Source organism: Triticum urartu, chromosome 4A (assembly GCF_056163025.1).
Source record: "Triticum urartu cultivar PI428250 chromosome 4A, HENAU_Tu73, whole genome shotgun sequence".
Lineage (NCBI taxonomy): Eukaryota > Viridiplantae > Streptophyta > Magnoliopsida > Poales > Poaceae > Triticum > Triticum urartu.
Genome location: NC_141876.1, coordinates 283,749,965 through 283,776,805, shown reverse-complemented (window position 1 = coordinate 283,776,805; position 26,841 = coordinate 283,749,965). Strand labels below are relative to the sequence as shown.

Sequence of the window (26,841 nt, the reverse complement as noted above, 5' to 3'; positions counted from 1 at the left end):
TGATCGGACGAGAAATATGATCAGTCAGAAATCGACTAACCTGGACATTGGTTTGCAAAGCAGCTCCAGCGTTGAAAGCCACCTGACTGGCCTCATGCACCACTTTCATTTGCCCCATCACAAGATTCAGCTGAAGAAGAGCTTCCTTGGCAGCAGTCGGTGGGTCATCCAGAGTTTGATACGCAGTGAAAAGCGAGGCTGGCAGAGCAATTGAAGCAGCCGTCAGATCTGAAGCGTCGAGTTGAATTGGTGCAGCAGAAGTCAGAGCAGCTGGTCTAGATGGGCAATCAGTCAACAACGGGACAGCGAAGGTGACGTTGGTTCGAGCCAGATCTGTCGATCGCTCGACTGCCGTCCCAGGTGTCATGGTCGACTGAGGAACCTGGACCTTAGGCGCTTTCCCGCCCAGTTCCTCGTCTTTCCTCTTCCTCCCCCTCAGCGGTACTTCTTCTTCATCGTCCGGGAGCACAACAACGTCCCGTGGAGCTGCAATAAACAGAAAAAGTCATACGGATAGCTGACAAACAATCCAGTCGTCCAAATTAATTCGAATCGGGCAGACTTACTGGTTTTTGAGGTAGCTGTGTCGCCGGTTTCCTCATCGTCCAGGTTCTTGTCAATGTCCATGTCAGTCGCAGCTGAGGCCAGGCTATAAAGGTTCATCAACCACTCGGTCAGAACAAGAAAGTCGGTCGGAACAAGAAAATACGGGAAGAACATTTACCCAGAAGCAACTGGAACGTCAATCTTGATTCTAGGCAAGGTCTTCCGAGCCTTCGAAGGATTGATCTTGGGCTACTTGGTGACCTTCTCAGCCAATTCTGGAGTCGAAGACCGAGCGCGTTTTGGAGATGGAGCACTCGGCGCCACAGTTTGGCCGCGCCTGCCCGTGGGATCATGGTGCTACTTGGATCGACGTTCAGAACGAGGCGGTGAGTCGGCTACCTCCTCATCGCCCGACTCATCGCTCTCATCTTCGTCATCGTTGGCTGGTGACTCCCACTCGCCGCTCTCCTCCGCACTGTCCTCGCCTTCTTGGTCTTGCTCCAGAGCTTGTTCACCATTGGGCATTGAGTACATCTCCGTGTAAATCTACAAAACAAGGAGCCGAACACAAGTCAGTCGGATCAACAAACAGTCAGAAAACACGTCCAAAAACTGAGTCGTTATGGCCAAGCCTTGTCTGGCTGATTGCTGTCGCTGAAAGGGTCGACTCTCCTGGCTCCCCTAGGGTTGTCCTTGTTCCCGGTGATACCCTCAGCCACTGGGCCACTGTTTTGGCTGCCACCTCCTCTGGATGAACCCGAGCAGTGTCACCAGGCCCCGAGTACATCCACATGGAGTGATCACGAGCTTGGAGTGGTTGGATGCGCCGACTGAGGAACACGTCTAGCAGATCCATGCCAGTGACACCTTGGTTGATGAATTGAACTACTCTCTCGACTAGCCTGCCTGTCTCCGCCTTCTCCGTGGAAGTCACTTTCAACGAAGTTGGAGTTCGAACATGATCAAAAGAGAAAGGGGGAAGTCCAGTCGGCTGGCATGGCGTCACGATATCCGGGCAGTAGAACCAGGTCGACTGCCAGCCCCTGACCGACTCCGGAAGAGTCATCGAAGGAAAAGAACTTCTCTTCCTCTTCTGAATACCCAGACCCCCACACATCTGGATAACATGGGTTTTCTCGTCGTTCGAGTTCGCTTTCTTCACTGTTTGGGAGCGGATGGTAAAGATGTGCTTGAAAAGACCCAAGTGCGGTCGACACCCCAGGAAATTCTCGCACATGGATACGAACGCAGCAAGATACGTGATAGTGTTGGGAGTAAAATGATGGAGTTGGGCCCCAAGGAAATTCAGGAAACCTCGAAAGAAGGGATGCGGAGGAAGCGAGAAGCTGCGGTCGACATGAGTGGCAAGCAGAACGCACTCACCCGGTCGCGGCTATGGTTCCGTTTCCCCCTCCGGCAGCCGCGCAGACTCATGGACGATCAGCCCTAGCTCGGCCATATCGTCCAAGTCTTCCTGTCGAAGCGAAGATCGGATCCAATCTCCCTGGATCCAATCCGACGGCAGCCCCGAGTGCGATCAAGACCCCCGATTCATCTTCTTGCTTTTTGCCGCCCCCGTCGCCTTCTTCGCGCGTTCCAGCACCACCGTTTTCTCCTTCCCCATGGCGGCGGAGCGGTGGCGTCGAGAGTGGAGAAGCCGGATGGGGTGAAGGAGCAAGAGGAAGAAGAAGGAGAATGGGCACGCACAGTGCGGACGCCTCAGCCTCGCTGCTTTTAAAGGCCCACTTCCGAGTGGCTGACGCGTGGGTCCGGGCAATCCTGTCAAATCCCTCAACAGTCACACATGGGATACGTGGCGAAAAAGGTGGCGTGGAAATCGAAACGTCATGTCTGTCCACTCCGCTTACCACGGCGCGCTCCGTCTGGAGCGCTTCTACCGAAATTTCGAATCCCGTGAAATCCGGGATCCTCTGCAACTGATCATGCAAAGATTTCACATCAACAATGACACTCGACAGGTGACGCTATAAAAACCAATCGGTAATATCTGAATCGATCAAGGCGACCGAAACAAGGCCGAAAGTTCCATCACTGGCCTCCATTCAGAGATGAATTCTTGAGAAAGGCAAGAGTCAAGGCAAGATCAACTTCAACCTTCTTTTCACTCGGACCTCAATCCATTCGGGGGCTAATGATGAGGACATAGACCCGGGGTAGGGTAATAGGCATGACCTATACGTCCTACCTAAGATCCTTGTCTTAGAAGCAAAGAAGTTCAAGAGTGAGCAGGGAGGACCCAATAAAGGTGTTGAGTGCAATCCACTCGACCTACCATTCACTCGGAGACGTCTTCTTCTTTAAGTCACTCGACTACTCAACCATTCGACCATGTAAAAGACCACTCTACACACAAGAAGACCTAAAGTCGCTCTACGCAGCAACGGTCGGGCATTTACTCGTATATTTAATGATCATTTGTAGCACTTTATTACAGGCGTTACCTATAATGCTCTCTCTTTATGAGTATTGAACTCAGTGTAACAGAGGGGAGCTGGGGTCCTGGCGCACTCTATATAAGCCACCCCTCCTTTGAGACAAGGGTTCGCACTCTTTGTAACACACACGCATATAATCCAGTCAACCGCCTCATGGCTCCGAGACGTAGGGTTATTACTTCCTCCGAGAAGGGCCTGAACTCGTAAAACTTGCATGTACAACTCCTCCATAGCTAGGATCTTGCCTCTACATCCCTACCCCACATTCTACTGTCAGACTTAGAACCACGATAGTGCCCACAGTTATGGGCAGATGGGAATTTGTTAATGTCCGGTTGTAGAGAACTTGACACTTAACTTAATTAAAATGCATCAACCGAGTGTGTAGCCATGATGGTATCTTTCCGGCAAAGTCCGGGAAGTGTACACGGTCTTGTGTTATGTTTGAACGTAAGTAGTTTCAGGATCACTTCTTGATCACTTTTAGCTTCTCAACCGTGCTTTGCTTCTCTTCTCGCTCTCTTCTGCGTAAGTTAGCCACCATATATGCTAGTGATTGCTGCAGCTCCACCTCACTACCCTTTCCTACCTATAATCTTAAATAGTTTTGATCGGGAGGGTGTGAGATTGTTGAGTCCTCGTGGCTCACAGATACTTCCAAACAGTTGTAGGTGCCGATGATACCAGTGTAGATGACGCAACCGAGCTCAAGTGGGAGCTCGATGAAGATCGTGTTTGTTGTGTTGTTTGTTTCATGTTGTTCAGTAGTGGAGCCCAGTTGGGACGATTGGGGATCTAGCATTTGGGGTTGTCTTCTTTTATTTTGGTTCCGTAGCCGGACCTTAATTGTATTCTGGATGATGTATGTTTAACTTGTATTTTTGTGAAGTGGCGATTGTAAGCCAACTCCTTATCCCTTTCTTATTCAGTACATGGGATGTGTAAAGATTACCCTTCTTGCGACATGCCTACCATGCGGTTATGCCTCTAAGTCGTGCCCTGACACGTGGGAGATATAGCCGCGTCGTGGGTGTTACAGCCGGCGAGGAGGAGGCGGCGCTGCAAGCAAGGAGTGAAGGTTTCAACTTGGAATGGAAGGTGGAAAGAGGGGAAATGTGGCTTTTGGTAAGGCAGAGGGGGCAGGGACGTAGATATTTCTGCGGAAGCCGAAAATTTGGAATCGCTTCAGCCAAAAAACTGGCGCGCAAGGTGTCATCAGACACGGTTCCTTATTCAGACATGGTCCGAAGATATTTTGTGCTGCATCTCACATGGTCGCTTATAATAAACTGTGTGGGATCTACTTGATTTTTCATCTTGATTTGAATTACATAATGGGGTCATAGCGGCCATGGACGGTGTTTAAATTGCTATACCTTTTATCTGCAGTGATCATAAAAGAATTGGAATTATTCAGGGTTCGTTTGGACATTTTTATGCATTAAGTAAGTTTTTAATGCATTTATGTGCATAATTCAAATTTGAACTACATGCACATGCTCCAGCGCATATAAATTCTTTGAAAAAACAAATCTTTGTCCTTGGGTGCATGCGTAGGTCCCATGCAAGAAATGGGAATCAATTTCAAACACCATGGCACCGTTGATTGCCGGCAAAACATTGACATCCCTGGTTTTTAAACTCTAGTAAATCCAAAACTCGTGTAAAATTCATGAAACTTGGCATGCTATCATGGAGCGGCATCAATATGCCGTGGTACAAAATTTGTCCCATTTGGGCAGGTTTGGGTATATGGTTCTCACAAACCGGAGCTGCTCACAACAAGCATGATGGTTTTCAGTAAGGAACGTCCCACCTTTGGGGACGAAACGATATCCAATGCCTCCTATTGCTTTCAATTTTTTTGTCGTGTCAACATAGAACAACATGAGTGTTGTGTGAATTTCAATGATTTTTCATGGTTCGTTTGGACATTTTTATGCATTAACTGCGTTTTCAATGCATTTATGTGCATAATTCAAATTTGAACTACATGCACATGCTCCAGTGCATATAAATTGGCTGAAAAATCAAATCTGTGTCCTTGGGTGCATGACTAGGTCCCAAGCAAGAAATGGGAATGAATTTCAAACACCAGGGCACCGTTGATTGCCGGCAAAACATTGAGATGCCTCGTTTTTAAATTCTAGTAAATCCAAAATTCTGTTAACCATTCACATGATGCCACGTGTCTTGTTTTAATGGCTGTAGGAGGTGCCATGCGGACAACTGCTTGACCTTGACTGAATGGGAGCCATGCGAGCACCGTCCTGTGCGCAGCCTCGCCAAGAGGCGTGCAAGCTGTCCTCGAGTGCGCGGGATCACCGGGAAGCATGCGAGCTATACGCTGTGCAGGCTCATTGGGAAGCGAGCCCTTTGACTTCCATGGCTGCCCACCTTGCTCGCATCGTCTCCATTAATGGCGCCCAAGCCGTAGTTTAATTCTCTTTTTAAATATAAAACACTCATCGCAAACGTTTTAGGTAGAACACCTGTATGCAAACCCACAGCTTCCCCAGGAAGCCAAGAGAAAATGTGCCGGGTAGGATTTCTGAAGCTCTTGATCGCAAACGATTTAGATAGAACACTCGTATGCAAAGTGAGAGCAGCGCAGGATTTGTTCATCCCTTCAACGCAAACGGTTGTTTTGGATGACCCGTGTCCAACCACGTACAAACAATTTAGTATGATTTGCATCTGCCATATTGGGTATGTTGCCATTTATCAAACTAGAAAGATTTACATTTGTTAATCTAGTAACGTTGCCATTTGCCAATCCTTGTAACACTGCGATTTGCCAAAATATGCAGCTAGAAATCATTAGCACTATGTAATTTTTGCAACTCAAATCAGTAATTAAGCATAGATTCCAATCATATATTGAGCAGTCGTTCTTAATTTATACAAATAGTTCAACTCGACAGCTGAACTGACCAAACTTCTCCCCAATTGTTGCCAACCATGTACTGAAATAGCTAGTTCAACTATATATACTAGCTAATTTCAAGTACGTTGTAAAGTTCGACCACACATCTACAGTCAAATGAACTGAACAAAATAGCCCCTAAATACTACTACTACAATGGAGGGGCTTTGTGCTACTTCCGGCAGCCTCTCCTTTGCCGAGCGCGCTCAGTCAGAGGCAGAGGAGGAGGAGGAGCCTACTGGCGAGCTGGACAAATGTAATACGGTGTCTGCCGCTGCTGCATGTTCAATGACGCTCGCCAACTCGAACGCACACTGCCACTCCAGACGATCTCTCTTGAAGCGGCCGGACTGCTCGTAGATCTCCTGATTCCTCGCCTCTGCGTCGGTGTGTGCTGCGGCCACGGGTGCGGTAAGGTTCTTTGCGTGCTTGACGAGGCGCTCCTCCTCCTCCTGCAGGAACTCGATGTAGCGCGCAAGGTCGCTGGCGCACGTGCGGGCCTCTACCTCGGACTCCCTCCTTCGGGCAGCGATGGCGGAGCGGGTGATGATCCCGGCGGTCGACGGTGGGCTAGCGGCCACGGTGGTCGACAATGGGGTGGCGGCCACGACCACCACCTCCCGCCTTCGGGCCACGGTGGCAGAGCGGGTGATGGCCAATGTGGCCGGCAGTGGGGTGGCGGCCACAACGGCCACCTCCCGCCTTCGGGCCGCGGCGACAGAGTGGGAGATGGCCCTGGATTTCGATGGTGGTGTGCCGGCAACAGCGGCCGGCAATAGCTGCCAATGGGCAGCGGCGGCGGAGCGTGTGGTGGGTGTTCCGTGCACGCCCAACAGGGGCGCCACGCACACTACACTACGCCGCCGCCGTAGTGTAGCCTCCTAGCTGGAGCTATCCTCTGATGACGAGGGAGTGGCTGAGCGACGACGATGGACCGGTGCCATTGGCGATTGTGGGAGAAGCAGACGAGATAAGCTACAGGGAGGGAAGGGAAAATGCGACGGAGGACTCACCGGCTGTGAGGGTTTTTATAGCAGGGCGGCAAGCATTGGGATTTTGGGGGATTTCACTAAGTCATGCTGGAAGCTTGCGCGGGAACCTGCGAGGTTGCGTGGGAATGGGCTCACCGACGATTCAATGGCGATGCCGTTTGGCCAAAAGAACTCCCCCGCGCGCTGCGCAAGCTTGCGCTGTAAGCCGTCTGCGGCAGCGGGGTGACAAGACGTGCGAGAGGAGGACGAGATGACACATACACATACAGTTAATAAAAAAACGTTTGCGATTTAATTACCTACTATACCCCCGTCCTGGTTTATAAGTAGGATTTAACTAATAAAATACGAATGCATGTCGCCATAGATTAGATCGTTGGAGTCGTATTTGAACATAGTTTCTAGCTATACAATTTTTGTAACATGCATTAACACTTTTTTGGTTAAATTTAAGGTTATACACCAGCAAGCGTTTGCCAGCAACACACATGGCTTATTCCATCACAAACAGCTCTGATGGATCAACTGTCTGCTACGTATCGCACATGCAACTCTAATCTGATTCGTGCTTGATGTCTCTGACATCGCTCACACATTTCGTCTTATTTGCCACGTATCACTGTGTCGTCCTCTGCTCGTGTCCCTCGGCAAGCTCTTCTCGCCGTTAGGCGCCGCAGTGCACTGTGCTTGCCGTTAGGCGCCGCGCCATGTTTTGTTGCGTCCGTTGGTGCGCTCTGCTCGTGTCCGTCGACGCGCTCGACTTGTGGAAAACTTTTCCTTGAGGCGACCGTGGAGCGCTCTGCTCTCGTCCCTCCGCGCGCGCTCTGCCAGCGTTTGGGCGTGCGCACGATCACGTCGGGGGCCCCATATGCATGCGGTTGTGCTGCGTGCGTTGCCACGCGATGCAATTACGTGCGACACAATGGAGTTACGCGCTGCAAATTAGAACTGCCATCAGGGCCTGCCGATATTCCTTGCCGTCTGGCTTCCCCTTTAATTCCCGCCGCCATTATAACCTTAGTCTCTTCAACCTTTCGATCGCGCCCCGCAACACAACAAGCACACCCATGACGACATATAGAGAGGGGATGTCTGGCGGCGCTCCAATGGAGTTCGGCGAGCATAGAGTGGAGACCCACGTGAGGGAGACGGATATCTCAGTGGTGTACACCATCGATCCGGCCGTGGTGGATGACTACATCAACAGCGTTGAGCAGTTGCTTGCTGGAGACAAGTACAAGGTGGTCTGCATCGACCTCCAGTACACCGTCGGTCGTCCCGGCATAGATCAGAAGATTGCCATCGGCCAGTTGTGCGTGTGCCATCATGTACTCATCTACCACTACTGCATGGCCACAGAGCCTTGCGACCGTTTCAACGGGTTTGTCAACAGCACCGACTACAAGTTTGCCACGGTGGATACCAAAGACAAGGTAAAAGCACTAGTGTTACGGGCTTGGCCTGCAAGAACCTTGTCGAAATCCGTGACCACTACAGGATCTGGGGCAGCACGAAGCAGGACTCCCTGGTCGAACTCGCCTCGGCCATCATCGAGCACTACTACTAAAAGATGAAGCAAGATGCCTAGAGAACAAGTCCCGTATCCTGGCACTAGGGCTGGATGCGGCAACTGGATGAACCTCACCTCAGGTTCGCGGCCAAGAGTGTGTACACATGCTACGAGATGCACAGGCAGATTGTTGACATGAGGAAGTGCCTCGTTACCCAAATCGACGAGTCTTGATCGGGCCACAAGCAGAGCAAGCGTCACAAGAAGTAGATGATGATCAGATGATCGTTTATGCTAGTTAATCATGCATGTAATATATAGTTTACTTTATTGGTGTGTGTGGATATGTCATGTGTGTAATAGCCACCTATGTAATTATGCATGTAATAGTTTAATTTGGTGTGTGCAAATGCCATGGTTGTAGTAGCCACCTATGTAAGTGGATGTTTAATTTGGTTATGCAAGCATGTCCTTATATATATATATAGACACATACATACATACATACATATATCTTGTTGTTCTGTATGCAATCCCATCGCACCCCACACATGTCTTATTAGAAGCAACCGGCTGTGTTATTATCGGTCTTCACACACATTTCTGATTACAGACCTGTTTGCCACGTAACACACACATCTTGTTAAGTTGAACCATTTCTGTTCTCATCTCTGAACGCAAACAGTTCATCCGACGAAACCGCATGCCGTATATCGCACACACCTTCATCTGGCTACCCGTTTCTTTTGTGTTGCCTAATCACAAACAGTTCATCCGAGTGAACCGTATGCTGTGTATCGCACATGCCTTCATCTAGCTGCCCGTTTCTTTTGTTCCTCCTCATCGCAAACAGTTAATTGAACAGAACCGTATGCCCTTCATCGCACACGCAACTAAAACCTGAACCTTGTTTGATGCATCCGTCATCGCAAACGTTTTACACATTTTTGACGGTTTTCATAAAGCACCGTTTGCGATTATTACATCACACACAGTTTCTCGAAGGGTCTCCGATCATAGTGTCGCATTAGCAGCATCCTGCAGTAGTGACTGAACCTGTAGTATTTCTAGTTTGTAATGAAGGATGGTGCATTGTTCTATATGTTATTGTCCATATATCAGTCCGTATGTAAGCTCACAGAAGGGTGGTAGAGTATACTTTAAGCATAAAATCATCCGGAACTCAATTTTACAAGTCGGATCTTGCCTCCGAAAAGTTGTCAAAGCCCCCGAGTGGGTTAAGGGTGCAAACAACTTTTAGTTGTGATTGTGTTCGCGGGTCATGGAGCTCCAATGGAGTTTTTATGGCTAAACTGTGGCCATTTTATGGATACAACATCACAGGACAAACCACGAATACAACTTTCAAGGTAAGTTCATCGCACCGACGAGCCATCTTGCACCATTCGGAATGATGTATAATTTTTCAAGTGCGTAAATGGAGTAAGGATGAATGTTATGCACTTTATGATCCAAGAATAATGTATCCGCGGGTGACAATGTGAGAGTGGTAGCGGGATGGGATATAGACCACGTAAAGCATGAATTCTTGGGTTTTAATGCAACGAAGAGCCTCCTCCTTGTGTCGTGACTAAACCTGTAGTATTTCTATTTTGTGATGGAAGGTTGGTGCATTGTTATATATTTTATTGTCCATATCTCAATCCGTAGGTGAGCTCATGGAAGGGTGGTTGAGTTTACTTTAAGCATAAAATCGTCCGGAACTCAATTTTACAAGCCGGATCTTGCCTCCGAAATGTTGTCAAAGCCCGCGAGTGAGTTAAGGGCGCATACAAATTTTTGTTGTGATTGTGTTGGCGGGTGATGGAGCTCCAATGGAGTTTTTATGGCTAAATTGTGGCCGTTTTATGGATATAACATCGTGAGAAACACCGTGAATACAACTTTCATGGTAAGTTGATCGCACTGACGAGCCATCTTGCACCATTCGGAATGACCTATAATTTTTCGAGCGCACAAACAGAGTGAGGATGAACTGTTATGTACTTTATGATCCAAGAATAATGAATCCTCTGGTGAAAACATGAGGGTGGTAGCGGGATGGGTGATGAAACATTTAAAGCATGAATTCTTGGGTTTCGATGCAACGAAGAGCATCCCCCTTGTGTCGTGACTCAACCTGTAGTCTTTCTAGTTTGTACTGGAAGGATGGTGCATTGTTCTATATGTTATTGTCCATATATCAGTCCGTATGTGAGCTCACAAAAGGGTGGTAGAGTATGCTTTAAGCATAAAATCGTCCGGAACTCAATTCTACAAGTCGGATCTTGCCTCCGAAATGTTGTCGAAGCCCGCGAGTGGGTTAAGGGCGCATACAACTTTTGGTTGTGATTGTGTTGGCGGGTCATGGACCTCCAATGGAGTTTTTATGGCAAAATTGTGGCCATTTTTTGGATATAGCATCGCGGGACAAACCGTGAATACAACTTTCAAGGTAATTGATCACACTGACGAGCCATCTTGCACCATTTGGAATGACCTATAATTTTTCGAGTGCATAAATGGAGTGAGTATGAACTGTTATGTATTATATGATCCAAGAATAATGCATCCGCATGTGAAAACATGAGGGTGGTAGCGGGATGGGTGATAGACCTTGTATAGCATGAATTCTTTGGGTTCGATGCAACGAAGAGCCTCCTCCATGTGTTATGAATGAACATGTAGTCTATCAAGTTTTTAATGAAGGATGGTGCATTTTTATATATGTTATTGTCCATATATCAGTCCGGAGGTGAGCTAACGGAAGAGTGCTAGAGTATACTTTAAGCATAAAATTGTCCGAAACACAATTTTACAAGTCGGATCTTGCCTCCTCCTTGTGTCGTGACTCCACCTGTAGTCTTTCTAGTTTGTGATGGAAGGATGGTGCATTGTTCTGTAATTTATTGTCCATATATCAGTCCGTAGGTGAGCTCACGGAAGGGAGGTAGAGTATACTTTAAGCATAAAATCATCCGGAACTCAATTTTACAAGCCGGATCTTGCCTCCGAAATGTTGTTGAAGCCTGCGAGTGAGTTAAGGGCGCATAAAACTTTTGGTTGTGATTGTTATGGCGGGTCATGGAGCTCCAATGGAGTTTTTATGGCAAAATTGTGGTCGTTTTATAGATACAACATCGCGGTACAGACCGTTAATACAAATTTCAAGGTAAGTTGATCGCACCGACGAGCCATCTTGCACCATTCGGAATGACCTATAATTTTTCGAGTGCATAAATGGAGTGAGGAGGAACTTTTATGTACTTTATGATCCAAGAATAATGCATCCGCTGGTGAAAACGTGAGGGTGGTAGCGGGGTGGGTGATAGACCATGTAAAGCATGAATTCTTGGGTTTCGATGTAACAAAGAGCCTCCTCCTTGTGTCGTGACTGAACCTATAGTCTTTCTAGTTTGTGATGGAAGGATGGTGCATTGTTCTATATTTTATTCTCCATATATCAGTCCGTAGGTCAGCTCACGAAAGGGTGGTAGAGTATAGTTTAAGCATAAAATCGTCCGGAACTCAATTTTACAAGCCGAATCTTGCCTCCGAAATGTTGTCGAAGCCCGCGAGTGAGTTAAGGGCGCATAAAACTTTTGGTTGTGATTGTGTTGGAGGGTGGTAGAGCTCCAATGGACATTTTATGAGAAAATTGTGGCCATTTTATGGATACAACATCGCGGGAGAGACCGTGAATACAACTTTCAAGGTAATTGATCGCACTGACGAGCCATCTTGCACCATTTGGAATGACCTATAATTTTTCGAGTGCATAAATGGAGTGAGGATGAACTGTTATGTATTATATGATCCAAGAATAATGCATCCGCATGTGAAAACATGAGGGTGGTAGCGGGATGGGTGATAGACCTTGTATAGCATGAATTCTTTGGGTTCGATGCAACAAAGAGCCTCCTCCTTGTGTCGTGACTCCACCTGTAGTCTTTCTAGTTTGTGATGGAAGGATGGTGCATTGTTCTGTAATTTATTGTCCATATATCAGTCCGTAGGTGAGCTCACGGAAGGGAGGTAGAGTATACTTTAAGCATAAAATCATCCGGAACTCAATTTTACAAGCCGGATCTTGCCTCCGAAATGTTGTCGAAGCCTGCGAGTGAGTTAAGGGCGCATAAAACTTTTGGTTGTGATTGTTATGGCGGGTCATGGAGCTCCAATGGAGTTCTTATGGCAAAATTGTGGTCGTTTTATAGATACAACATCGCGGTACAGACCGTTAATACAAATTTCAAGGTAAGTTGATCGCACCGACGAGCCATCTTGCACCATTCGGAATGACCTATAATTTTTCGAGTGCATAAACGGAGTGAGGAGGAACTTTTATGTACTTTATGATCCAAGAATAATGCATCCGCTGGTGAAAACGTGAGGGTGGTAGCGGGGTGGGTGATAGACCATGTAAAGCATGAATTCTTGGGTTCCGATGTAACAAAGAGCCTCCTCCTTGTGTCGTGACTGAACCTATAGTCTTTCTAGTTTGTGATGGAAGGATGGTGCATTGTTCTATATTTTATTCTCCATATATCAGTCCGTAGGTCAGCTCACGAAAGGGTGGTAGAGTATAGTTTAAGCATAAAATCGTCCGGAACTCAATTTTACAAGCCGAATCTTGCCTCCGAAATGTTGTCGAAGCCCGCGAGTGAGTTAAGGGCGCATAAAACTTTTGGTTGTGATTGTGTTGGAGGGTGGTAGAGCTCCAATGGACATTTTATGAGAAAATTGTGGCCGTTTTATGGATACAACATCGCGGGAGAGACCGTGAATACAACTTTCAAGGTAAGCTGATCGCACCGATGAGCCATCTTGCACCTTTCAGAATGACCTGTAATTTTTTGAGTGCATAAACGGAGTGAGGATGAACTTTTATGTACTTTATGATCCAACAATAATGCATCGGCTATTGAAAATGTGAGGGTATTAGCGGGATGGGTGACAGAACACGTAAAGCATGAATTCTAGGGTTTTGATGCAACGAAGAACATCCCCCTTGTGTCATGACTGAACATGTAGTCTTTCTAGTTTGTACTGGAAGGATGGTGCATTGTTCGATATGTTATTTTCCATATATCAGTCTGTAGGTGAGCTCACGGAATGGTGGTAGAGTATACATTAAGCATGAAATCGCCCGGAACTCAATTCTACAAGCCGGATCATGCCTCCGAAATGTTGTCGAAGCCCGCGAGTGTGTTAAGGGTGCATACAGCTTTTGGTTGCGATTGTGTTGGCGGGCCGTGGAGCTCCAATGGAGTTTTTATGGCCAAATTGTGGTCGTTTTATGGATACGACATCGTGGGACGGACCGTGAATATAGCTTTGAAGGTAAGTTGATCGCACCGACGAGCCATCTTGCACCATTCAGAATGACCTATAATCTTTCAAGTGCATAAAAGGAGTGAGGATGAACTGTTATGTACTCTATCATCCAAGAATAATGCATCCGCTGGTGAAAACATGAGGGTGGTAGCGGGATGGGTGATAGACCATGTAAAGCATGAATTCTTCGGGTTTGATGCAATAAAGAGCCGCCTCCTTGTGTCGTGATTAAACTTGTAGTCTTTCTAGATTGTGATGGAAGGATGGTGCATTGTTCTATATTTTATTATCCATATATCAGTCCGTAGGTGAGCTCACGGAAGGGTGGTAGAGTATACTTTAAGCATAAAATCGTCTGGAACTCAATTTTACAAGCCGGATCATGCCTCCGAAATGTTGACGAATCCCATGAGTGAGTTAAGGGTGCATACAACTTTTGGTTGTGATTGTGTTGGCGGGTGATGGATCTCCAATGGAGTTTTTATGGCAAAATTGTGGCCGTTTTATGGATACAACATCGCGGTACAGACCGTGAATACAACTTTCAAGGTAAGTTGATCGCACCGACTAGCCATCTTGCACCATTCGGAATGACCTATAATTTTTCGAGTTCATAAATGGAGTGAGGATGAACTGTTATGTACTTTATGATCCAATAATAATGCATCCGGTGGTGAAAACGTGAGCGTGGTAGCGGGATGGGTGATACACCATGTAGAGCATCCCCCTTGTGTCATGACTGAACTTGCAGTCCTTCTAGTTTGTAATGGAAGGATGGTTCATTGTTCTATATGTTATTGTCCATCTATCAGTCCGTAGGTGAGCTCATGGAAGGTGGTAGAGTATACTTTAAGCATAAAATCGTTCGGAACTCAATTTTACAAGTTGAATCTTTCCTCTGAAAATTTGTGGAAGCCCGCGAGTGGGTTAAGGGTGGATACAACTTCTGGTTGTGATTGTGTTGGCGGGTCATGGAGCTCCAATGGAGTTTTTATGGCAAAATTGTGGCCATTTTATGGATACAGCATCGCGGGACAAACCGTGAATACAACTTTCAAGGTAATTGATTGCACCGACGAGCCATCTTGCACCATTCAGAATGGCCAATAATTTTCCAACTGAATAAATGGAGTGAGGATGAACTGTTATGTAATTTATGATCCAAGAATAATGCATCCGCTGGTGAAAATTTGAGGGTGGTAGCGGTATGGGTGATAGACCATGTAAAGCACGAATTCTTGGGTTTTGATGCAAAGAAGAGCCTCCTCCTTGTGTCATAACTGAACTTGTAGTCTTTCTAGTTTGTAATGGACGGATGGTGCATTATTCTATATGTTATTCTTCGTATATCAGTCCGTAGGTGAGCTCACGGAAGGGTGGTAGAGTATACTTTAAGCATAAAATCGTCCGGAACTCAATTTTACAAGCCGGATCTTGCCTCCGAAATGGTGTCGTAGCCCGCGAGTGGGTTACGGGCGCTTACAACTTTTCGTTGTGATTGTTTTGGCTGGTCATGGAGCTCCAACGGAGTTTTTATGGCAAAATTGTGGCCCTTTTATGGATACAACATCGCGGGACAGACCGTGAATACAACTTTCAAGGTAAGTTGATCACACCAACAAGCCATCTTGCACCATTCGGAATGACCAATAAGTTTTCGAGTGCATAAATGGAGTGAGGATGAACTATTATGTAATTTATGATCCAAGAATAATGCATCCACTGGTGAAAATGTGAGGGTGGTAGTGGGATGGCTGATATACCATGTAAAGCATTAGCTCCTGGGTTTCGATGCAACGAAGAGCCTCCTCCTTGTGTCGTGACTGAACCTGTAGTCTTTCTAGTTTGTAATGGATGGATGGTGCATTGTTATATATGTTATTGTCCATATATCAGTCCGTAGGTGAGCTCACGGATGGGTGGTAGAGTATACTTTAAGCATAAAATCGTCCGGAACTCAATTTTACAAGCTGGATCTTGCCTCTGAAATGTTATTGAAGCCCGCGAGTGGGTTACGGGCGCTTACAACTTTTGGTTGTAATTGTTGTGGCGGGTTATGGAGTTCCAATGGAGTTTTTATGGCAAAATTATGGCCCTTTTATCGATACAACATCGCGGGACAGACCGCGAATAGAACTTTCAAGGTAAGTTGATCGCACCAACAAGCCATCTTGCACCATTCGGAATGACCAATAATTTTTCGAGTGCATAGATGGAGTGAGGATGAACTATTATGTAATTGATGATCCAAGAATAATGCATCCGTTGGTGAAAACACGAGGGTGGTAGCGGGATGGGTGATATATCATGTAAAGTATTAACTCCCGGGTTTCGATGCAACGAAGAGCCTCCTCCTTGTGTGGTGACTGAACATGTAGTCTTTTTAGGTTGTAATGGAAGGATGGTGCATTGTTCTATATGATATTGTCCATATATCAGTCTGTAGGTGAGCTCACGGAAGGGTGGTAGATTAACTTTAAGCATACAATCATGCGGAACTCAATTTTACAAGCCGGATATTTACTCCAAAATGTTGTCGAAGCCCACGAGTAAGTTAAGGGAGCAGACAACTTTTTGTTTTGATTGTGTTCGCGGGTCATGGAGCTCCGATGGCGTATTTATGGCAAAATTGTGGCCATTTTATGGATACAAAATCATGGGACAGGCAGTGAATACAACTTTCAAGGTAAGTTGATAGCACTAACGGGCCATCTTGCACCATTCGGAATGACCTATAATTTTCTTGAGTGCATAAACGGAGTGATGATGAACTGTTATGTGCTTTATGATCCAAGAATAATGCATGCGCTGGTGAAAATGAGAGGGCGGTAGCGGGATGGGTGATAGACCACGTAAAGCATGAATTCTTGGGTTTCGATGCAATGAAGAGCCCCCCCTTGTGTCATGACTGAACCTGTAGTCTTTCTAGTTTGTACTGGAAGGATGGTGCATTGATCTATATGTTATTGTCCATATATTAGTCCATAGTTGAGCTCACGAAAGGGTGGTAGAGTATACTTTAAGCATAAAATCGTCCGAAACTCAATTTTACAAGTCGTATCTTGCCTCCGAAATGTTGTCGAAGCCCGCGAGTGGGTTACACGCGCATACAACTTTTGGTTGTGATTGTTTTGGTGGGTCATGGAGCTCCAATGGAGTTTTTATGGCAAAATTGTGGCTGTTTTATGGATACAACATCGTGGGACAGACCATGAATACAACTTTCAAGGTAAGTTGATTGCACCGACAAGCCATCTTGCGCTATTCGGAATGACCTATAATTTTTCGGGTGAATAAACGGAGTGAGGATGAACGGTTATGTATGATCCAAGAATAATGCATCCGCTCGTGAAAACGTGAGGGTGGTAGCGGGATAGGTGATAGACCATGTAAAGCATGAATTCTTGGGTTTCAATGCAATGAAGAGCCTCCTCCTTGTGTCATGACCGAACCTGTAATCTTTCTAGTTTGTAATGAAGGATGGTCCATTGTTCTATATGTTATTGTCCATATATAGGTCCGTAGGTGAGCTCACGGAAGGGTGGTAGTGTGTACTTTAAGCATAAAATCGTTTGGAACTCAATTTTACAAGCCGGATCTTGCCTCTGAAATGTTGTCGAAGCCCGCGAGTGAGTTAAGGGTGCCTACAACTTTTGGTTGTGATTGTGTTGGTGGTTCATGGAGATCCAATGGAGTTTTATGGCAAAATTGTGGCCGTTTTGTGGATACAACATCGCGGGACAGACCGTCAATACAACTTAAAGGTAAGTTGATCGCACCGGCGAGTCATCTTGCACCATTTGGAATGACCTATAATTTTTCGAGTGCATAAATGGAGTGAGAATGAACTGTTATGTAATTTATGATCCAAGAATAATGCATCCCCTGGTAAAAACATGAGGGTGGTAGCGGGATGGGTGATAGACCATGTAAAGCATGAATTCTTGGGTTTCGATTCAGCGAAGAGCCTCCGCCTTGTGTCGTGACTGAACTTGTAGTCTTTCTAGTTTGTAATGGAGGGATGGTGCATTGTTCTATATGTTATTGTCCATATATCAGTCCGTAGGTGATCTCACGGAAGGGTGGTAAAGTATACTTTAAGCATAAAGCGTCCGGAACTCAATTTTACAAGCCGGATCTTGCCTCTGAAATGTTATCGAAGCCCCAATGGAGATTTTAAGGCAATATTGTGGCCCTTTTATGGATACAACATCGCAGGACAAACCATGAATACTACTTTCAAGGTAAGTTGATCGCACCGACAAGCCATCTTACACCATTTGGATGACCAATGATTTTTCGAGTCCATAAACAGAGTGAGGATGAACTGTTATGTACTTTATGGTCCAAGAATAATGCAAACGCTGGTGAAAACGTGAGGGTGGTAGCGGGATGGGTGATAGACCACGTAAAGCATGAATTCTTGGGTTTTGATGCAACAAGGAGGCTCCTGCTTGAGTCATGACTGAACCTGTAGTCTTTCTAGTTTGTAATGAAGGATGGTGCATTGTTCTATATGTTATTGTCCATATACCAGTCCATAGGTGAGCTCATGGAAGGGGGGTAGAGTAGACTTTAAGCATAAAATAGTCCGGAATTCAATTTTACAAGTCGGATCTTGCCTCCGAAAAGTTGTCGAAGCCCGTGAGTGGGTTAAGGGCGCATACAAGTTTTGGTTGTGATTGTGTTGGCGGGTCATGGAGCTCCAATGGGGTTTTTATGGCAAAATTATGGCCATTTTATGGATACAGCATCCCGGGAGAAACCGTGAATACAACTTTCAAGGTAAGTTGATCGCACCGACGAGCCATCTTGCACCATTCAGAATGACCTATAATTTTTTGAGTGCATAAGTGGAGTGAGGATGAACAGTTATCTACTTTATGATCCAGGAATAATGCATCCGCTGGTGAAAACGTGAGGGTGTTAGCGGTATGGGTGATAGACAATGTAAAGCATTAATTCTTCGGTTTCGATGCAACGAAGATCCTCCTCCTTATGTCATGACTGACACTACAAAAAAAAGACACTTCCATGATGATACGTGTTTGTCACAGTAGGTCACATTTTCTGTCATGCATGTACATCCATGACAAATTTATGACAGAATCAAGATAATCATACCTGTGCTGTCTTAGAAGTGTTCCATGACATTACCAAAAATATCATCACAGAAGTGTCCACTTCCATGACGGTAAATCATGCGTCATGGAAGTGCTTTCGTCAAGGGTGACCGACATGTGGCATCCACCGTAATGGAACGCCGTTAAGCTATCGGGTCCGCTTTTGGATCTGATAACCCGCTAAAAGCCCGGACCAATGAGGATTTCCCACGTGTAAAATTCTCATTGGCCGGAGGAAACACGTGTTGGCTCACCATTGGGACAGTTGTCATCCATTCATTGGACAAGAGGCACCTATGATATGTCGACATGTGGCATGGCCCAATAGAGGCAAATCTGGTGAAAAGGCCGGCCCGTTTGACTTGGTCAAGTGGTAACGGGCTAGCCCACGGAAAGCGTGTTAACAGCATGTTCGTATATAGCCCATTTACGGCCCACTAACTCACAGCCCGTTACGGCCTATCCGAATTAAGCCAAGTAGCTTCATCTGGGCCTTCCAATATGATTCGAGCCCGTTGTAACTTCCAGCCCATGTATGGCCCATGATGTCTTTCGGCCAATACGAGACCATTTGTAACTCTTGGCCCTTTAATGGTCCGTGGTGAATCTGGCCCGCAATGAATAGTGTACCCCTTTATACCCATTAACGGCCCATTATTCCATTGGGCCGTTTCCAACTCGTGTTATCTTTCTGGCTTCTCAGGGCCCATTTATTCTTGGGCTCATTTCTAGAATTCGATTAGATACGGTCTATTACTGGCCTGTTCCGCTTGTGGCCAAATACAGCCCATGGTTACATTTGGCCCATTTGTGCCTCGTTAACCCATTGGGCTGTTTTCATAGCGTTATCAAATACGGCCTACTAATGGCCCGTTATGGTCCACAAATAGTACGGCCCATGTCTGGCGAAATGATTACACGCCCCGTAGAAGGCCCATGGAACCTACGGCCCGTAGAAGACCAATGGATCATACGGCCCATATAAGGCCCATGGATCATACGGCCCGTAGAAAGTCCATGGATCCTACGGCCCACAAGAGGCCCATGGTTACAACAGTCTATGTGTTGCCTTGATTATTGTGGCCTAGTTACCAAAACTAGGTTATTGTGGCCACTAAAAAAACGCGGAAAAAGAACTGCAGTGACTACAAGCAAACAACTAAACAAGACAATAAGGAAATAAATAAGCAAGCAACTAACGTTGGCATATTACAGCTATTACACATATTACATCCACTGGGCATCAAAGTTCGCCACCAGTGCAAATATAGGGAACAAAGCAGCATATTACATACACTGGCCATCCAAATTGGCCACTAGTGCAAAAAACGCGGCAGCAAAACAAGAGCATAACTGAAACAACTTCATAAGAGCTCAAGAAACGTTATCCTGAGTATCCACCATGCTGGCAATAAGCTTAGCAAGCTTATAGGCTTTGTCCTATTTGGCGCTAAAATCCTCCAATGCTTTGCTGTTGCACCAGAAAGTATGCATCTGAATGCTCCAGGGACTTCCGCAGTCCTTCCGCTTCTTATCGCAGCACAACTAATCGATGTCTTTCAGCTTGTAGTTGAGACTCAAGAAACCGAACTGATTCAGACAGTGAGTTTGAATAGCTTGTGCAAGCGGTCGTGGCCAGTAACTCGAACACTAAACCAAGACAGGACTTTGGGGTTGTCTCACTGTCTTCAAGATAGTCTTCCTTAGCTATTTTATTAGCTTTGTTCGAGACCAACAAGCATATCTCACTATCCCGAACCTTATCTGCATTACTTCCTTTTCCATTGCTTAATTAGGCACTCTTCCCCAATATTCTGTCAGCATTCTAAAAGAAGAAACAAGCAGACACATAACAGGTTTCACATGTACTAGTATATGAAACTCATTTCGGTGAACCAATTCATTAGTAAGGTGGACATGATTAAACTACCAAGTCTTCTATTGCCAAGTACTAGTACATAATAAAAGCATCAAGCAAGCATATATGTATATCCTATGGTCACTGCATTGTCTTGCCAAATCAAAATAGAGACACGGTTCAAATCATACACTACTGGAATCTGGCACTTTGCCATCTGCCATGGTAGATGGAAAAGGCATGGTCGGCGGATGGCAAAGGCTTTGCCATCTGCCAGCAGATGGCAAACAGTTTGTCTGAAACCCTGCCGGCATAGGCTTCTTTGCCGTCTGCTGGCTGATGGCAAAGAGCCTGTGGCTTTGCCATCAGCTGGCTGATGGCAAAGCCTCTTAACGGGGTTAGCCCCGTTAGAAGGCTAACGGCATACTTTGCCGTCAGCCAGCAGATGGCAAAGGCTGCAGGCTCTATGCCGTCTGCCAGCAGATGGCAAAGTATGCAGGCTCTTTGCCGTGTGCCAGCAGATGGCAAAGGCTACATGCTTTGCCGTCTGCCAGCACATGGCAAAGAGCATTGCCATCTGCTGGGAGATGGCAAAGAGCCCAAATAGGCCAGCCCAAATTTTACATGTAGATGACACGTGGCCTCTTTGCCATTTGCCAGCTGATGGCAAAGTGACTATATTGCCCCATTTAATTTTGTTTTTTCTTATATCAATTCATTTTCATAGAAAATCAAACACAAATATATTTATATGACCAATATAGCATATTCAACACATATTACCAATAGTCATGAACACATATATCCAATACATGTCACCAATAGTAGCAAGTTTCATCCATACATATACATAGTTTCATCCATAGGTAGCAAGTTTCACAAGGTCAAAACAAAAACTAAATACAAGCACTTCATCAACCCAAGCTTCCGTGATCTTAAGCAAATCTGTAAAATGGGAAAGGAAAAAGTTAGAAGAAGAAGATTATTATGATGCAACTAAAATGTGAAGATTATTATGATGCAACTTATATCTGTAAAATAGGTCATTTTGGAGCTAAGTATGGTTATTATGTCATTTTTGAGCTAGCTAAGCATACTAAGTCATTTTGGTGTAAACCATGCTAAGGTCATTCTAGAGCTAAGTAAGGTTATTATGTCATTTTGGAGCTAGCTAAGCATGTGAAGTCATTTAGGAGCTAAAATATGTCATTTCTTAAGCATATTATGTCATTTTAGAGTTAGCTAAGCATATTAAGTCATTTTGGAGGAAAAGATGCTAAGTATAGGTCATTTTAGAGCTATCCTAGGTTAAATAGGTCATTTTGAAGCTAGCTAAGCATATTAAGTCATTTTGGAGAAAAAAATGCTAAGTATAGGTCATTTTAGAGCTATCCTAGGTTAAATAGGTCATTTTGGAGCTAATTAAGCTTATTATGTAATTTTTTAGCTAGCTAAGCATATTGAGTCATTTTGGAGGAAAAAATGCTAAGTATAGGTCATTTTAAAGCTAGCCTAGGTTAAATAGGTCATTTTGGAGCTAAGTAAGGTTATTATGTCATTTTGGAGCTAGCTAAGCATATGAAGTCATTTAGGACCTAAAATATGTCATTTCTTAAGCATATTATATCATTTTAGAGCTAGCTAAGCATATTAAGTCATTTTGGAGGAAAAGATGCTAAGTATAGGTCATTTTAGAGCTATCCTAGGTTAAATATGTCATTTTTAAGCTAGCTAAGCATATTAAGTCATTTTGGAGGAAAAACGCTAAGTATAGGTCATTTTAGAGCTATCCTAGGTTAAATATGTCATTTTGGAGCTAATTAAGCTTATTATGTCATTTTTGAGCTAGTTAAACATATTGAGTCATTTTGGAGGAAAAAATGCTAAGTATATGATTATGTCGCTAGTATCCATATGGCAGAGAACCCGGGCCGACATGACTAGTCATAGAACCAAGGTGGCACAAACGTACAGGGACAGGCATACATGACCCAGCAATGCACGTGTCGGTCATCAGCGAGTGCAACCAAGTCGTAGCAAGCTACAAGGACTTCGGTGATACACCGCGTGACATTTCCCCGTAGGAACAGACACAGAAGCAAAGAAGGACACATGCCGGTCAATCCATGTGTTCCGGAGCAGTAGTGAACTACCATGGCTCAGTGGAAGCAGTAGGAGGCATTTCCCTGTATGGAAGGCTACCAAAGGCACACGACTAGGTGTCCAATCCCACACATACAATGCATTTCAAACATACACACATTATGAACGATATGTGTAGATACAACATGGCATCACAACAAAACTCTATTAAGCAAAACACTTGGGAAACTTACCGTCATCACGGAGGTGTAGGTGTAGGTGTAGGACCGGTCGCGCCAGTGGCAGACGGAGAAGGATCGGTCGATGCTTGTCGGGAGTTACGCTGCACCAAAGATTATTTCCAATGTATCGTTAGCATGATGCAACTCAAATGTGAAGACTAGTAACTAATGACCGTTCAAATAAAACTCACCATGCCCGCCGGAGCAATGACTGGCATCGGCGGAGGGGTCTGGCCGTTCTTCTCGCACATGGACTGCACATTTGGTTTTGACGAGTCAGTCATATCTATTTATATATAAAAAGTAATTGATGGGTTAATTAGAAGCAAGATAATTAGTCTAGAAAATTCTACATTAATTATAAAATTCTACATTAATTAGATAATTCAAGGTACATACTATGAGCAAAATTAGCATCTGATGGCCTTAATTCGACACTACCCTCAATGTAAGCATCATGAGATAAATTGTCTGAAAACCTTAACAGTATCGTTCACACACATCCATACTTGTACATTGAGGAGACATTATTAACAAGATTTTTTTGCTTGAGATGTTTTTAGATAAGTTTAGGAACTGAGTTTGATCACTTGGAACTCTTATTCAGAGCATTTATACATGAAGACAAGTTTAGGAACTGCAATTAATTCCCTAAAGTATGGCATCACTGTTTTTCCTTTATTTCACATGGTACATAAGAGGAGAATATGCATCACAAATGAAACCATGGATTGCTCGCTAGATTACTGTACCGATGGATATATGTATGTACATGGAATTTTGTACTCGCTCGAAATAGTATATCGATATTATAAATTTATGAGTGATGTTGTGGTTCATGTACAAACTAGCTGATACATTGTTTCTGTGACTTTAGGTTTTGATTAGAAAAAAAGGACGAGGTCCACAAGAACATGATTGTGCTGTTGAATTGAGGAGCATCGTGAGTGATTAATCAAGATGCCATAAGCATACCCATCAGAAATATGTCTACTGAGCAATAACATGGTTACAGCTTATGTCTACATTAACTGAATAAATGATTTATCCCACTGATACTCCATCATGATTTCGTGAACGTGTTTTGAGAATTTTGTAACACTCATATATAATCACTTTTTCATCAAAATGGCTGCACCACATGACTATAGGACACACCAACAGAGTAATCCACATGACCTGTTCAGTAGCCCTATCTTCAGTTAGCACGATCCACAAGATTATATTTCAAACTTCTTAAAATTATGAATTTCTCTTTTTCACGAAACATTGGCATCATAAGTCTTTCAAGATTACAGGTATCTCTTTAGGCACAGATGACCAACACGCGTACTACAATAAAATAGTAGCTTCTCAAAATGATTTGTCAAACACCGAACAGAAGTACAAAATAGGTATAGCCTTTGTAGACCATAATGTGCAGACATTCCAGATGTACTGAACTAGTGACATGTATATGCGTACTTGCATGCATAATTTCATACTTTCAATTAAAAAAATACAATCAGTCTGATCTAAGATTTTTACTTAAGCATCATGACACCTGACATATACATGTGATACATAACACGTTTAGGCTTTAAGTAAAACAAATAGGAACATGTCTTAGTTTGAGCTTTATTTTTCAACTTCAAATGAACATAAAAAAATTGATAAGCTAAAAGATTGTTGTGCTATATTCATACATGTTTATATTTTCTTCTCAATAAAATGGAATACAGGCCGAACCTACTACCAAATGAACAACTATTACTAAATGAACACAGTGTATTGCTACTTATTTAACCAATATGTTGTACTAAAAACTTCATCAATTTTCCATATTTCAATAGTAGAATTTAGTAGGTACAAAATTTACAATGATTGTCAAATATATCTATTATTGGATTAACAATGCAATTTTAATATAAGTAAATAAGTACTTTAGGTGTTGCTCGCACAACTATGTTCGCAAAAGAATTAAATTTTTAAAAGTCATCACACTTGGTCATAATTTTTCTTTAGACTAATAAAATAATATTACATCCGTCGCAAATTAGTTGACTTAGTATGTTCTATTAATTAAACTGTATAAAGTCTAGCCCGCGCATCGAGCGGGCCACTTTGCTAGTTAGTTCATAAAAGAGTGAAAGGTAGCACAAGAACAGGAAGCAACCCATGCTATTCGAGTTCATAAAACAATGAGAGCTATAAACACAGTAACTGATGAATAGACGCGTAATCCTACAGGGGCAAAGGCAATGACAGAAAATTATTCAGTTATCACAAGAAACAGACTACATTCTCCTTCACTATACTCATCTCAAGTGCATACATATGTTGGACAGATGCTGAGCTAAATAGCATGGTAATCATCCTTGTGTGCTTTCAATTATTTATTTTTTGTCTCACTAGTAATAGTGTTAACCAGTGTATGCAGTAACTGAATTTCAAATCCACAACACAGCAATGGCAATCAGCAATCAGCAATCGGCAATCGTAAATAGGCCGTGACGGAGCTCACCTCGAGCGCGTCGACAGTGAGGAGCAGGACAATGATCTTCTTGGAGAACCTCTGGCGCTCCTCGTGGTCGTGCGGGAGGCGGCGCCTGTAGGAGAGGTTGTAGAAGAGGGACCGGAGCTCCTTGAGCTTGGCCATGGCGACAGCGAGATCGCGCAGGCAGCTGAACACCTGGGAGTGGTGGGCGAGGTGCGCCCTGTAGTTCATCTGGATGAGCAGCGCGGCATCCTGCGGCGACAGCTCCTTGGCCTTCCCCTTGCCGTTCCCCATGGCATAGGCCTGCATCATCAGAAAGAGAGACAAATGTCAGGCGGTCACTACACATATGACAATAGTGCATTGCATGGAGCAGAATCCTCAAGCTGATATCATTCAGAGCAGAGTTCAGTCAATCCGTAGCCAGTACTAAGCACAGATCTAGAGTGTCGACACTAGCATCCTCTAAAATTCCAAATTTTCTCTCAAATCCCGCGAGAGGTAACTTGGATCTATTGGAAATTCTACTGGAAATCACACATTTTGTTCAGATCGGGCCACAGAACCCAAACCCCCGCAAAAATCTCATCTTTTGTGCTGAGTACCGTACCTTGCGGATGGCGTCGCAGCCGGAGGTGTTGTCCTCGGGGATCTCCTTGATCTGGACGCACGTCCTCGCCGGTTTCTTCTTCTTCTTGTCATCCTCCTTGTCCTTGGCGGCGGCCTTGATCTTCTTGGGCTTCTCCGGCTTGCGCTCCTCGACCTCCAGCTCATCCTCATCGTCGTCGGAGGCGGTGAAGTCCTCCTCCCAGGTGTAGGCATGCGACCATGGCTCGAGCGAGCCTTTGCCCTTGATCTCGGTGCCCCACTTGGTCTTGGTCTTGCCTCCGGCGCCGCCCTTGGACTTGGCCTCCCACCTCTACTTGTGGTCGAATCCGTCGTCGTTGGGGGAGGCAAGCTCCGCCTCCCACTTGAGCACCTGGCCCCCACCGCGCGGCTTCTCCTTTGCTGTCCACTTGACCTTCCGGCCGCCGGGCTCCGTGGCCGCGTAGGTGTACTTGCGGCGCGCCGGCTGCGGGGTGGCCGCGCGGGCCGCGAGCTCGAGCGCGGCGACGCGGTCGGTGAGGTCGTGCAGGAGGAAGGCGTGCGGGGAGGGGATGGGGGGCGGGGCGAAGAAGGGGTCGGCGGGGAGGTAGAGGTCGAGGAGGTCGGGGTGGTTGGGGAAAGTGAAGGGGGATGGGGATGGGGTGGGAGGAAGGGGAAGGAGGCGGAGAGGGAGGAGGTAGGTGGTGG

The 26,841-nt window shown here is 45.1% G+C and overlaps 1 pseudogene; it reads right to left on the bottom strand.

Moving 5' to 3' along the window:
• Window positions 1-903: 903 nt before the first annotated feature.
• Window positions 904-26,841, bottom strand: LOC125554721 (uncharacterized; annotated as a pseudogene).